Genomic DNA, 13,217 nt, shown 5'->3' on the forward strand with positions numbered 1-13,217 from the left:
CTCTTTCCATCTCTCTTTTAGACACTTCTGGCCTACTTAAACACAACTGCTGTAACACAAGCTGGGGCACCTCAAGAGATCCTGCGTGGGAAAAAGCTTGAGGGCATTGTTCTGCTTCTCTGACAAGAGTGGTGAACAGTGTTGTGAAAGATCTTATCCTCATAGGTGTAACTGGTCTGGATTGTCACAGGTTGGTGCTGGACCTTGGTAATCACTGGGTTTCGGTTTCTGCCACAGAGCAAAACTCCTAGCTCAATAGAAACCGGTTTAGTCTCATTGACTAATTTACAGAACGGGCTTTGTTGGAGTGTTTGTGAGGTGGTCGGGGGGTTAGGATACTTTCCACGTTTGTACTGGCCTGGAAGACTTCTTTGTTGGGTACAAGCTGCGCTGCGTCACCCGCCGTTTTGTCATAGCACAAGGCCACCCTCTGAGACTTAGGAAAAGTTTAACTATAGCTACACTACAGTGCTCTGCTCAAAGATCTTTGACAGATCACCCTCTCAATTTTAAGGGTCTTCTACTGAGTTTTCTCGGTCCCTGAAGGCCTAATCAGTGCCCAGGTGGCAAAGTCGGGTACCCGCCCTTGGCCTCAGAACTGCAGATGTCACCCGGTGGGTTCCATGAGCCCCAGCTGTGCTGGCCAGCTGGTTTCTGCACACTATCCTTGCTTCTCCCTGAAGACATGACCCAAATAGCAAGCCCCAGAGAATACTGAAACACACTGCAAACAAACAACCCCAATCTGTCAAGTGCAAGTAAAGAGTGTAGGTGCAAGAATGGTTCTGGATTTTTAGGTTTCAGGTGGATTAAAGATGGTCAAGTAGATAAAACATGGCCTTACTCATCATTCCACACTGTGACCTGTTCCTCTACTTCGCTCTAGTTGTCGTAACCCCCATTCTGGGGGTCCTGTGGGAGTTGAGTGTTATTTCAGGCAGTGCGATCAACGTTTGAGATTGTCTCCACTTCTAAGTTGGAACCAGGGAATGTTTTTTTCCAAAGGAAAAACAGCAGAGCATTATTATCATGCCAAGTCCTGCAACATACAGTCAGACCTAGACTATTGCGACACCTTGCCAAGAACTCACACAGTGACCATCGATGGTACTCAATCCAAAGTCGTCGTCTGTTTTTTTTTTTTCTCTGCTTTGTTTCAACTGGACCAGAACATCTTATCCTGCTTTGGAGCCAGCGAGTCTGCAACAGTGCTGTTGTGTCAGACCACTTGCACTTAGACGTGTGTTAATGACACTTATTAATGGGCCAAAGCTTCCAATCTCTTGTGGTGTAACTGGAGAATAGTTAGAGAAGGTCATACGTCTGTAAATGATATCGGTTTTCTCCTCTACTTGTTAGCGCACAGCAAGCAATACCCTGCAAGTTTACTACGTCCCTCGATACCTGTACTTTCAACACAGGAGCCTATATTGTTGATATGACAGAGGAGCTAGTTTACAAGGTACACTTTGACCAAATGTTTACACATCTCTGATGTATGTTTGCGCCTTGCCTGTGTATACAGCGTTGACTTCAGGGAAATAGTAAAAGCAGGCTACAGAGGATATTAGCCAGGCATCTTTAAATAAATGTAATATCCTACTGACTTGGCTGTCGGAAGTTCACACTCAGGGCAGCAGCAGTAATTTTCCCCTCGTGTCTTTTTCACTGTCTAATGGCTTTATATTTCCTGCCCGCTCTGCCAGCGTAGCTGCTGGGGGAACAGTGTGGCAGTGCACTGCAGCAGAGATGGGCACACAAGCTTCTGCTCTCTCTACGTCATCTTCATGAGAATCTACAGACTTGAGTCCCTGTGGGAAAAAAGCCTCGCTGCTTCTCCCGCCCTCTCATTCTCTCTCTCTCTCTCTCTCTCTCTCTGGTCATTCTTCATCCTAGCAGGTTCTGTCGCCCTGAGGAAGGCCTCTGAGTCTGGTGATGACTGGCAGCAAGAATGCCTCTGTTCTTCTTTGCGTTCCATGTGCACTCTACTGTAGCATCTTCTGGACAGCCGCCTCCATGTAATCTCTGGTACATACAGTAGGAGTTCCCTTCTGTAGGTTTCAGTGAGTTTGAGTGCGTGTGCCCCCTTTAGGAAGAAGGTGGTAGTGCCTCTGTTGTGGTCAACTTAAAGGCTCACTGAAATGCCTTGAAACGTTCAGCGTTATTCAATGTGTTGATGTATTTTCCACTGAAACAGGAAGACAGGGTGGGACATATTGAGCAGCTCCTTCCCTTTTTTTAAAATAGCCAATAGCGTTTCGTTTATATCACAGCTCGGCCAGAGCTGTTGAGCTTGGCGAAGCCGCATTTGACAGCTTATGACAGCCTCAGAGTAATAGATTCCCCCTTTTAGATGTAATAATGAAACTGTTACTAAAGCAAAACAGTGAACATAATCATGCTGAGGATGTGTAGTTTGAAGAGTGTGCAATTTATGTAAGTGCGTGGCATTGGTGTTATCTTTTCTACTTATCGATGTTGTTTATAATGCCAAATCTGTCTAACCGTTTCTCCTTCTAATCTACTCCTTATGTCGTTAAAATATAGAATTATGTGTAGAATTCAAATGGGTTAGAGTCCGACTGGTCTGCGTTGACTCTCACATATGATCCACTCTGTGCTATCGTGTCTCTGGACCGAAGTCTGTTTCCGTGACACTAACGCGAAGCCAGACTTCATTCACACCAATGGAAAGCATATTTACAATCATTCCTTTTTCCCTATTTTGTGCATTATGTGCCTTTCACCAAATAGAAAAAGTAATTGTGTGAACAAGTGACCGATTTCAGCCACAGCTTTAACATCTATATATAGTGTAGGGGGGGCGGGACACTTCAGATACTAGAGAGCATTTGATTGGACAGAAAATCTGATGAGAAGTTGGAGTGCAGGAGTGATGTCATCAAAATTGTTGATCCATATTGGCAGAAGTGAGAGACTGTAAGTTTTGAATGCTTACCGTGTATCTTCTTAATATGGATCTTGTGATTGTTTTGGAGCATTTACATTTATTAATTTAGCAGACGCTTTTAACCAAAGCGACTTACAAATGAGAACAATAGAAGCAGTTGTAACAGTAGGACAATAATATGCAAGTGCTATGACCCCTCTCAGTTTAATTTAACACAGTATATGTAAAAAGTTTATTTAAATTTTTTATAAATGGCAGAGAAGAGAAAGTGTTAGTATTACTGGATCAAGTGCTGCTGAAAAAAATGCGTCTTAGCTATAAGCGAGCACAGCTTATATAGATAACAGGAAGGCTAAGATTCATAATAAAAGGCAAAAAACTTGCATTTTGATTTCATGGGGACTTTAAAATTATAATAATCTTATATAATAATGATCAGTGTTTATATTTCTTTATTTTATTTTACATTTTGAAATGTAAGACCGCTTGTGTTGTTTCATTGTTACACCTCCTGTTTATTTCCTCTCTAACTGTACAGGACCTCAGCAGTAGAGATAATCACTCACTGTAATTAGTTTCAGAAATAGACACCTTTTATTATTTAAGAGGTATCGTTAAACATTAGATTAACCCTAGTACTAGCATATATGAAACTGTGGGTTGCAAACCGTACGGTTCTTGTTTTATTGGAACCGTTTCAACCCTGACTGATTTCTCACCTAAGCTGTCTGTTGCTGGCAGTGGTTCCTCATTCCTTTTATCTGTATTTTTTTTTCTCCTCTCCTCCCTGTTATGTCTGGAGGTGTGATTTATGTATTCTTTTATTGAATTCCTGTGCTTTGTTTAAACTGAATATGGCAGTGGTGTTTAGCGTTTTTCTCAGTTTACTTGGCAGCTTTAAAACCGGTCTCATCTGGTCTGCTTTGATCTTGAGACATTCGAACGCTTGTTCAAGACATGGCAAACGTGTGTGATTTATGAAACCTCTTAGCATATGCGATAATCTATAATGAGAAGGCTTGTAATTGGCTGAGATGTTTTACCTGATCTGCTGGTTGCTAAAATTGCATGTGCCAAAAATGTAACTCAGAGCTTTGTTAAATGGGAAGTTTTTCCTCAACCTTAACAAGAAGAAAAGTGAGTGCACGGGACAGTTAGAGCTTGTTATCGCCTCTTTTCTTAGACCACTGAAAAAATGCGAGGGTTGACAGAGGAGTAATTTTATCGTTGTAATGAAGTGTATCTGCAATTAGCCTTTTGTCCTCTACAGCTGAAGTTCAGGCTCTCGGATCCAAACACGCGTGACTCCCTCATCCCAGTTAGCCTGACTGAGGAGCCTGTCGTCTAAATGTCTGTGCTGGTTAAAGATCCCCCACTGAACGTTTTAGCTGTGGTCACACAATGCTCTTAAACGCAGATTGTGGTGCATTGCATGGCTGCTATCTGGCTTATTTGCTCTGCACTGCAGTAGAAACTTTTCATCTCATTTGATGCTGTGGCCCCGTAATTGTGAGGGACCCTCTGGCATTTCCAGCCCTGAAGCTGTTGTTCAACCATCAACATGTATTTATTATAATGGAAATAAATCTGACCCTGAAGAAACTGGGTGAGGAGATGCTTGGACAGTTTTGGAGAGCACATTATGCCATTGTTTTAGGCGTTGTTACCACTGGCAGACTGGAATGTTTCTCTGTCTTAAGATAGTCACACTAGCTTAGCGTATATACGCGGTTTCTGGGTTTATTTTAACAGCATGATGAGTTTGATTTGATATTCTCTGTAATGTAGTTTAAGCTTGTTGGGAGAAAACCATTTGGGAGATGCAAGAACCAGCAAGAAAAGGGCAACAGCGCCCCCCTGTGACCCAAACACTGTTCTCATGCAGCAGACAACGGTTTTATAATAAATGGTTTGTTTGTTTTATGGATTAAAATATTGTTTTTGGATTATACATTTAGCAGATGCTTCTAAGTGGCTTTGTTTGTGCCAGTTGAGCTACAAAAATTACAATTGATCTGACTACTTTGAATATTAGAATGATTATGCAATTTTTTTGTCTTTTTAAAATGTACAATAGATATAGAATTTCTAGAAAAAAACACTATAACAATCTAATGTGATGCAATCCGGGTATACGTGACTCTTTTCCTCATTGCTTGATAACTTATGAATTTGTAAGAAGACCTTAAATGACAGTACTTTTGAAACATCTCAGACATTTTCCTTGGAAAGAACATGCAGACTGCAACTGACCTCAAAAAGTTCAAGGCTGACTTCTCATGTGTACTTTCCTGCTGGTTTCCCAGCGGCCCGACCCGCTCTCTTTGGTGTTTGACGAAAGCTTCAGAAAGATGCTGAGTGCTTCTCTTCAGTCTGTGCTGAACTCAGCTGGCCATAAGTGAAAGATGTGATTTATATGCCTCACGGCTCCCTTTCTGAATCTGAGCTGTCCTAAAAAAAAGTGTGTATGCAAGAAATGGATTGAGGGGCGCCCTCAGACTTTTACTCCTGTGTATCAGCGTTTACCGGAGAGAACAAGCCACGTCACTCCAAACAGAGATCACTTTCTTCTGTGGAATACAAATAGAAATGTAAATGATGAAAATAAATGCTGACCAGGAATTATAAAAATGTAAACATATTTCAAGACTGAAGCCGGATGAAAGCTTTGTGTAAGGAACAGACTAATTCACTATTGCTATCAAATTTTGAGAAATATGCTACTTTTATGCTTTATCGTGGCTTTTTTTGAGATTTTAGGAGGTCCTCATTCACTTTCAAGTGATTTTCCCAGGATACTCATGCCAGTTACATCAGTCAGATTGGTCTGTACAATTATTCATTTAGCAAACGCTTCTATCAAAAGTGCCTCTACTTTTCTAGCACCACTTGAGCCACAATAATTACAATTTATCTAGCAATTTTTTTATTATTATTTTGAATGTAGAATGATTAGGCAAACGTTTTTGTGTATATGATGTACAATAGATGTGCAGTTTAATCAAATCAAATGTGATGCAATCCAGGTATTCACTGGGACATTTATTTGTCTGGTATTCATTTTTATTTTGACATTGACCGGTTCAGTAAGTAATTCGTTGGACTGATTCAGATCAGACTTACAAATCTTTTTGGTGGATGACGTTTTGCAAGAACCAGCTCTTAAAAGGTTAATTTTCTCTTAATTCAATCAAAAATGTAAATTGTCATCATTCACTCACTCTCATGTCTCTTTCTGCGTAAGCTAGCTCCAAAGAAGATATTTAGAAAAACTTTGACTTTCATTGTATGACCAAAAAAACTAAAAATGGGGGAGAGAACATGATGACAGAATTTTTTGTTTTTGTTTTTAGACGAACTATCCGTTTAAGTGTGTGCATGCAGTCACCGAAGAAAGGTGAAGTAGAAAGATACTGTATTATTTAGGATTTTCTCTGCAATACGCTCAGATACCCTGCAAACTCAGTAAAATATACATATTGTGCTGTGCCACTGTAGAATCAGCGCTGATGCAACATCGCTGAGGAGGCCGTCAGGGTTAAAGAAACGTGTGCTGCAGGGAGATGTACGGGTTTGGCTGGCCACTGGTTTTTATTGGGCTGCTGTTTTATTGTTCCTCTATAAAGCGTCCTGCTGCTGCTTTTGCTCTGCAGGTCTTTCTAGTGATGCAAACGGTCATTTAAGGACCTCGAAGGATGAAAGCTCCTTCCTTTTAGCGTTTCTGCTTGCAAGTATCCCTTCTTTCTTTTCCTTTCCTCATTTTGCGTCTCCGTTCTGATTCCAGGTCACTCTGCTCGGCCACAGGCCTTTGGTTCGAGGGACTGTTATTTTTCCTCTTCGTTTTATGAGGGACATTTACAGCTGAGGTCATATTGTTCTCGTGCTCGCGACACGTCACCTGATGCGTTTAGCACAGCCGTTAGGTCGTGTTTTTGCGTCGTTCACCTGCAGGTGAAAGTTTTCAGACTCTCCGTAACTTGGAAAGTTGATGACGTGAAGGGATTGAAACTAAATCTGCAGTAGCTGGAGATTGCATCTAAACGCTACTGGCAGTGTGTGAGTAGATAATGTGTCTGTGAAGTGGTGTGGAATATCGCTTTACGCAAAGGTAGAAACTTATGGTTGTGGTTTATTTGAAAGTGCCTCATGTTATACTGGATTTTGGTATTAAAATCTGTATTTCTGTTTTTTTTCTTGTCTCTGCAGGCTAGGTGATAAAGCAGGAGTGCTGCTCTGACAGCAAGTGGAAACCCAGGTGTGTATCTTCTCATTTTCTGTAGTATAATAATTTTGGCAAATTTTGGTGGTTGACCGAAGCGACAATGTGCTGCTCTTCAGTGGAGTTTAGGCAGTGTGAGTAACCTGTGACTGTTCATGCGCTGATGCACAGATTCAGTCTTTTTGTCAATCACTGTATGTTGTTATATGCAATCATTCTGTAATCTGTCTATGATTTAAACAAGTCACTTATGCTGACCAAGACAGCATGAGATCAGAAATACAGTAAATAAACAGTAGCATTGTGAAATGTTATTGCAATGTAAAAAACATTTTTTTTATTGTAATATATTTTCAAATGTGATTAAATCTGAGGGCAAAGCAAAAGTTTCAGCATCATTACTCCAGTTGTCAGTGTCACATGATCCTTCAGAAATCCTTCTGATATGCTCATTTGGTGCTCAATAAACATTTCTTATCAGTGTGGAAAACAGTTGTGATGCTTAATATTTTTGTGAAATTTTTGTAGCATTATAAATGATTTTACTGACACTTTTGGCTAATTTAATGCATTTCTTTTTTACGGTAGTGTAAGTGTAGGTAAAGTTGTTGTATTATTTGATAGTATAGTTGTTAAGAATTGAATATTTAAATGCCTTGTTGTTGTTTTTAACTGATGGGGTGTCTAGTGTGTTGCCAAGGTCAAAAGTTTCAGTGAGGCAAATCTTGCTTGCTTGTATTCACACTCAGTCATTGCATTCTTGAATGTCTGAGGTAATTCTGTAGTTCTGCCTAATTCCGGTAGAGGGTGCTGGAGAGCTCCTTCAGACCTAGTGACATCTTCATTCACACATTCTGCTTCTGTGTTCAGTGGTGGCAACCTGCTAATTTACTGGATACATTATACCAGTCTACAGAGCAGCTACCATCTTGCTTTTTTATGCACAGACTGAACCATTTTATTTGTACTGCATTATATGAGGTTTTGCTACCATTACATTTTGCATCAAAATGTCTAAATATATTTTTTTTTGGGGTGGTCTGAGTGATGCTGAAGGACACCAGTAAAGATTTTAAGCTGTAGTTTTCTAGGCTCTTGAGAATAGTTAAGGATCTCGGGTCTGATTATTTATTAAAATCTTGATTTATTTATTTTGAATGTGTCTGAATGCGTGTGTGGTTCATTGGGTGTTTTCTGTTTAGTAATATTACAGGATGAGGTGCAGTGGTTTGCTTTGGCCTCATGATGGCGTTAGAGTAACTTCCAGATCAGAAACTAAACATGAGTTGATGTGGAGCAAGTGAGCAGATCTAGACTGCTTATTGATGAAAGATTTCTTTAATTGCACTAAACAGCTGTTGCATTTAATATTCTAGTGATCATGGCTGGTTTAAAGCTGAACTTCTATTTGGCCAGCGGCTTTGGAAAATGTTGGATATTTTATTCCATTTTCACAGATTCCCTGTTGCCCAACATCAAATATCCGCACTGAGATTCTTCAGAAGTTGCAGGGGATGTGTGTGTTTTGTATAAAGTATTAGACGTATGAGGGAGAAAACCCCAGCTTAAACGCAGCTCAGTGACTGAGATTATATAAAGTCTGTGATGTTTTCTTATACCACCTTAAAAATATATATTTTTTTTATAAATATATTACCATCTATAAAAAAATGAGAACACGTCCTGTGTGAACAACCCTTTAGACTATAACTACTAAATTTTTTGAAACTTTTATTTTTCCAGCTTTCCTGTCTGGTGATTTTAAGAGGAGAAAATAGGCTCATATAGCCAATTTAAAAAGAAAAAATATTTCAGTCAAAGTTTATTTTAGTTTAAAGTTTCACTTTGTAACTTTTGGCCTTCTTGCGGTTAAAAAATAAAACCATGCATTTTGTGTAAGAATATTGTTTTGGCTGTGCTTTATCTCTGTGTGATTGTGTGAATAAATATGACGCTTCACAATAGATAATGCTTTACAATGAACTCTGTTAGAGAGCTACATATGGCAATTTATCTGAAGAAAAGTACTAAAAACGCCATCTCTGCATCGCCATTTCAAATCCCTCAGTTCTCGGCACCTCCGAAAAGCCAAGCCGATGTTGATTCTTGTTGTTACGAGCTCTGTCGCGTTCTCTATTTGCCATCAGACTGTCCTCTGTTCAGCGTGTCTTTAAAACAAGTGGTTCTCCAGTGGTTCAAAATTCGGCATGTTTCGTCAACCTTTTTCTCTCGTTGTGACAGCTAACCTATGCCACTACATGTGTCAAAGAAGCCATTTTTTATTCATTTTTTAATTCCATGGCAGAGCATACTGCAGCACAACATGGACTAAAATGCTAAATAAAAGCTGTTTTGACAAATATAACCTAGACGTCTCCGGATGTCAGGGGAGTAAACGTGTTTGGTTTTAACTGAACCCATGCTTTTGATTGGCTGAGGGTTCGTTGATGTCATTACCTGGACTGGCGAGAGCAGACTTCTCTTGCCTCAGGTAAAATAGCAGGATACGTGAAAGAGAAGGGAAGTGAGGAAACAAATCTCCAGCGGTCTCTGTTTACTCGGTCTAACCTTGCAAAGCTCTACTAGTGTCCTCTCCTCCGAGCTCCCTGCTTCTCTCTCTCCTCTCTCCTCTCACCAAGTACCAAAAGGAAAGGAGGGGGAGGAGAGCACGCGTGTGTTTGTGTGTGTGTGTGGTAGAGCTGAAAGTGTGGCGCGAGGGAAGGGGGCTGGCGGCGCACACCTTCACTGAGTGGCTCAGAAACACAGAACAGGACAGTGCAGTCAGGTATCTTCCGGTCTCGAGCGGCCATGGCCCTGTTTGTGGACTCTGCGCACTGCATGGGGGCCTACTACTGCCTCATCAGGACCCGGTTCAAGCGGAGGCGCAAGAAGCGGTCCGAGCGGAAAGGTCAGAACGCTTTCTTTAACAGGCCTGACGGAGATCCCAGAACGGGGTTTCCACTTCTAAAACTTGATCGTACGCAGTGTGTGTGAGATTTGCATTTCTAGACAGACAGACATACAGTAGTTGAGATTACATACTTTAGGGAAGTTGACGTGTGCTGCGGTCTTACATTGTAAATCATGTTTTTTCTAAGATTATTGGAGTATGTTTTAGAAGAAAACACTTTCAGTTTTCTACTTCCAAATTTGATTTCTAATTATTTGGGAAATTTACTGGCAGTTTCTGAGTAAAAATCGATTCAACACAAAATTTAGTGTACTGTTAACTATTTTCAAACTGTATTTTTTTTTTCTGTAATTTTTATTATTAATTAATTTAATATTAATTAAGTACATGTAATATTGTTAGCTTTTTTATTTGTCACACTGCAGGATCATTTGTAATTAACTAGTGAATGTAAAAAAGGCACTTTTTATTGTTCTGTCTGGTCAAATCTAAAGCTCGTATCAGTTTTATGATATTCTGGATTATACAGCTGTGTACTGTACCTTTGCTAAAAATTATGAAAATGTAATAAATAAGTTGAAAAAGGAAAAAGAAATGTCAGGCTGCCTGCAGTTTCTTTCCAATAATCTTATATTTATAATCAAGTCTTAAAGTATCTAATTTACCATGAACTACATTAGTGTAGCACTAAAGTGGAAATGTATTATTTAATGTATTTTTGTTTATATTTTTGTAAGTTATGAATATTGATGTGGTCAAAATTACAGTTCATCTGAGAAAAATCTAATTTTTCTTTCTTTTCTTTTTTTTTGCCAACTCAGATCATTTCTGTATCAAAGTTATATACAGTATAAACATGATGAGGATCTTTAAGTCCTTAATTTTTATTTATTTTTTAATTTCTTGAAAGTCCTAAAAGGTCTTACATTTTATTCCCTTAAACCTGCAGATACCCTGAAGATTATGATATATTTAATATATAGGCTTGGCTCACATAGTATTGCATTGGCATAAAAAATTAATAAAGGCAGCATTTTCTTTAGTGGTTCGTATGTGGTTTGGAGATGTATGCATGATTCAGTTTCTTGTTGCTGGAGTTATCTATTTTTGGGAGTGTTTTATGAATGATTTACATTTCTGTGGTTAGTTTAGGTAAGGATTAAGTGAGATGCTGTTCTCGCTGATATTGTTGTAGTCTGCTGTCGAATGAGCAACTTGTGTGTCTAATGGATCGCCATGGTGATGAGCCACAAACAGAAAAAAACTAAGATTGCTTGCAAGCATGCTGAACTTTGAATTCTGTTGAATTAATAAACTTCAGAAACTATATACATGTATAATATAAAATTACAAAATATATTTTTATGGAAAATTCTGCAGTGATCGTCCCTGCTATCTGATATTTTGAGATCCTGAGATGTCACACTTGTCTCTTAGACAGCTGTCAAGAGCAAAAATGAAGGCACTCTCTCCCTGTCAGTCATGTCTCATGAGGGTGGTATTTTAGAGAGGACTGGTCTAAGTAGGGAAACATCGCTTTCAGCAACTATAACTTTTTACTTTACTCCTTTTTTTAAAAATGTAATTTTATGGGTCCTTTTTGAAATGTTAACTTATAATTTCGTTTTGGTAGGTGTGAAATCTCATTTAAAATGGGAACATTATTTTAAAGGCTATTTTTTTCTTTTGCACAGTCATCGGATTTGATATGAAGAACTTAAGTGTGAATAGAAATGTTAAAGTTAATTAGCTGCTTTTTGCGGTCGGTAATGGAATCAAAGTTTGTGAATGTCAGTTTGAGATCTACATTTCAGTTACCTTGACCCAAATCTGCCTTGAGGACTTCTTGGGAAGTTTTTCATCTTTTTTAGTTAATGTGTGTAATAATTCTGTCCTACTTTAGAATGTTACAGTACTCGGTTTAAAGGGACACTGCACTTTATTTGGAAATAGGCTCATTTTCCAACTCCCCTAGAGTTAAACTGTTGAGTTTTACCGTTTTCTAATCCATTCAGCCGATCTCCGGGTCTGGCGGTAGCACTTTTAGTATAGCTTAGCATAGATCATTGAATCAGATTAGACCGTTAACATCTCTCCCAAAAAAATGACCAAAGAGTTTTGATATTTTTTATTCTATTTAAAACTTGACTCTTCTGTAGTTACATCGTGTACTAAGACCGACAGAAAATGAGAAGTTGTGATTTTCTAGGCCAATATGACTAGGAACTATACTCTCATTCCTATTAGATAGTTTTAGGGTCATGGTTTTAGTATGTTTCGTTATGTTATGTTCAGGGGGAAAAGGACTACTGTCAAATAAAAACACAGAAAATGAGAACAAATAATCAAGCTAAAAGAAACGGCACAAATAAATGCAATAGAGCATAGATAACAATAAAATGGACACTGCTTTTCAGGTAGGAAAAATAACACTGCATAGTCTTCACTGTATAAATTAAAGATTAATCCTTATTAAAGTTACAAAAGTTATTCAGTCAAGAGCAGTGAGTGATTTCTTCGTCATTTGTTGTTTGATTAACATTAAAAACACAGACAGCAGCAGGAATATTAGGCTGCTGTCACTTTAAGACATAATGCACAGATACAATATACTGATACTGGTGTCAGGAGTGCACTTTAAAATGCTGTCCAAGTAGGCGTCTCACTAGTTGTTGGATGTGTTTCTCCACCTGTCCAGGAGCGGGGTGAGGCATTGGGTGTCACGCTCAGGCAGTGTGTGGATAAGCCCAGGCAGGAGGTTTGGCGGCAGCCGCTGAGGTGTGCGTTTAGAGGTATTATCCGAGCATTCGCCGTTTGCCTTTACATTCTGAGCCACGCGGGTTGAGAACTGAGACCTGTCATCCAAGCAAATCCTCCGCTGCTGAAGTGGCGTTTTTTAGCGTGCCTCACACTCCCTAATGCGGCCTGGCAACTTAAGGCGGCTTTGTCAAACCCGGGAGTTTGTCTCCTCCTCTTATCTAGGGCAGGGTGCCGAAAGGAGCCAGAAAAGCGAAGGCGTGATTCTCTTTAAGAAGTCTTCTGCTAATGTAATTCCCTCACTCACGGGCCTGATTGGGCCACATTGTGTCGGCGGCGTCTCTCTGTGTGGTTGTAGCCTGACGTTGAGCTGGCTCTAAGATATCTTTGGAACTTTAGGGGCTTTGCGTCACTCATGG

General features: G+C 39.5%; 2 protein-coding genes across 3 annotated transcripts in view; both read left to right on the plus strand.

The window, feature by feature from the left end:
* Positions 1-13,217, plus strand: part of asb1 (ankyrin repeat and SOCS box containing 1) — a 279,018-nt gene that overhangs the window by 145,698 nt on the left and 120,103 nt on the right. The gene's annotated exons all lie outside the window — the stretch shown is intronic.
* Positions 1-13,217, plus strand: part of adarb1b (adenosine deaminase RNA specific B1b) — a 146,582-nt gene that overhangs the window by 86,831 nt on the left and 46,534 nt on the right. For both annotated transcript variants that reach the window (XM_079619001.1, XM_079619002.1), the window contains exon 3: positions 7,118-7,166. The gene's annotated coding sequence lies outside the window, so the exon portion shown is untranslated. The remainder of the gene's footprint in view (positions 1-7,117; positions 7,167-13,217) is intronic.

Source organism: Phoxinus phoxinus, assembly GCF_949152265.1.
Source record: "Phoxinus phoxinus genome assembly, chromosome: 7".
Lineage (NCBI taxonomy): Eukaryota > Metazoa > Chordata > Actinopteri > Cypriniformes > Leuciscidae > Phoxinus > Phoxinus phoxinus.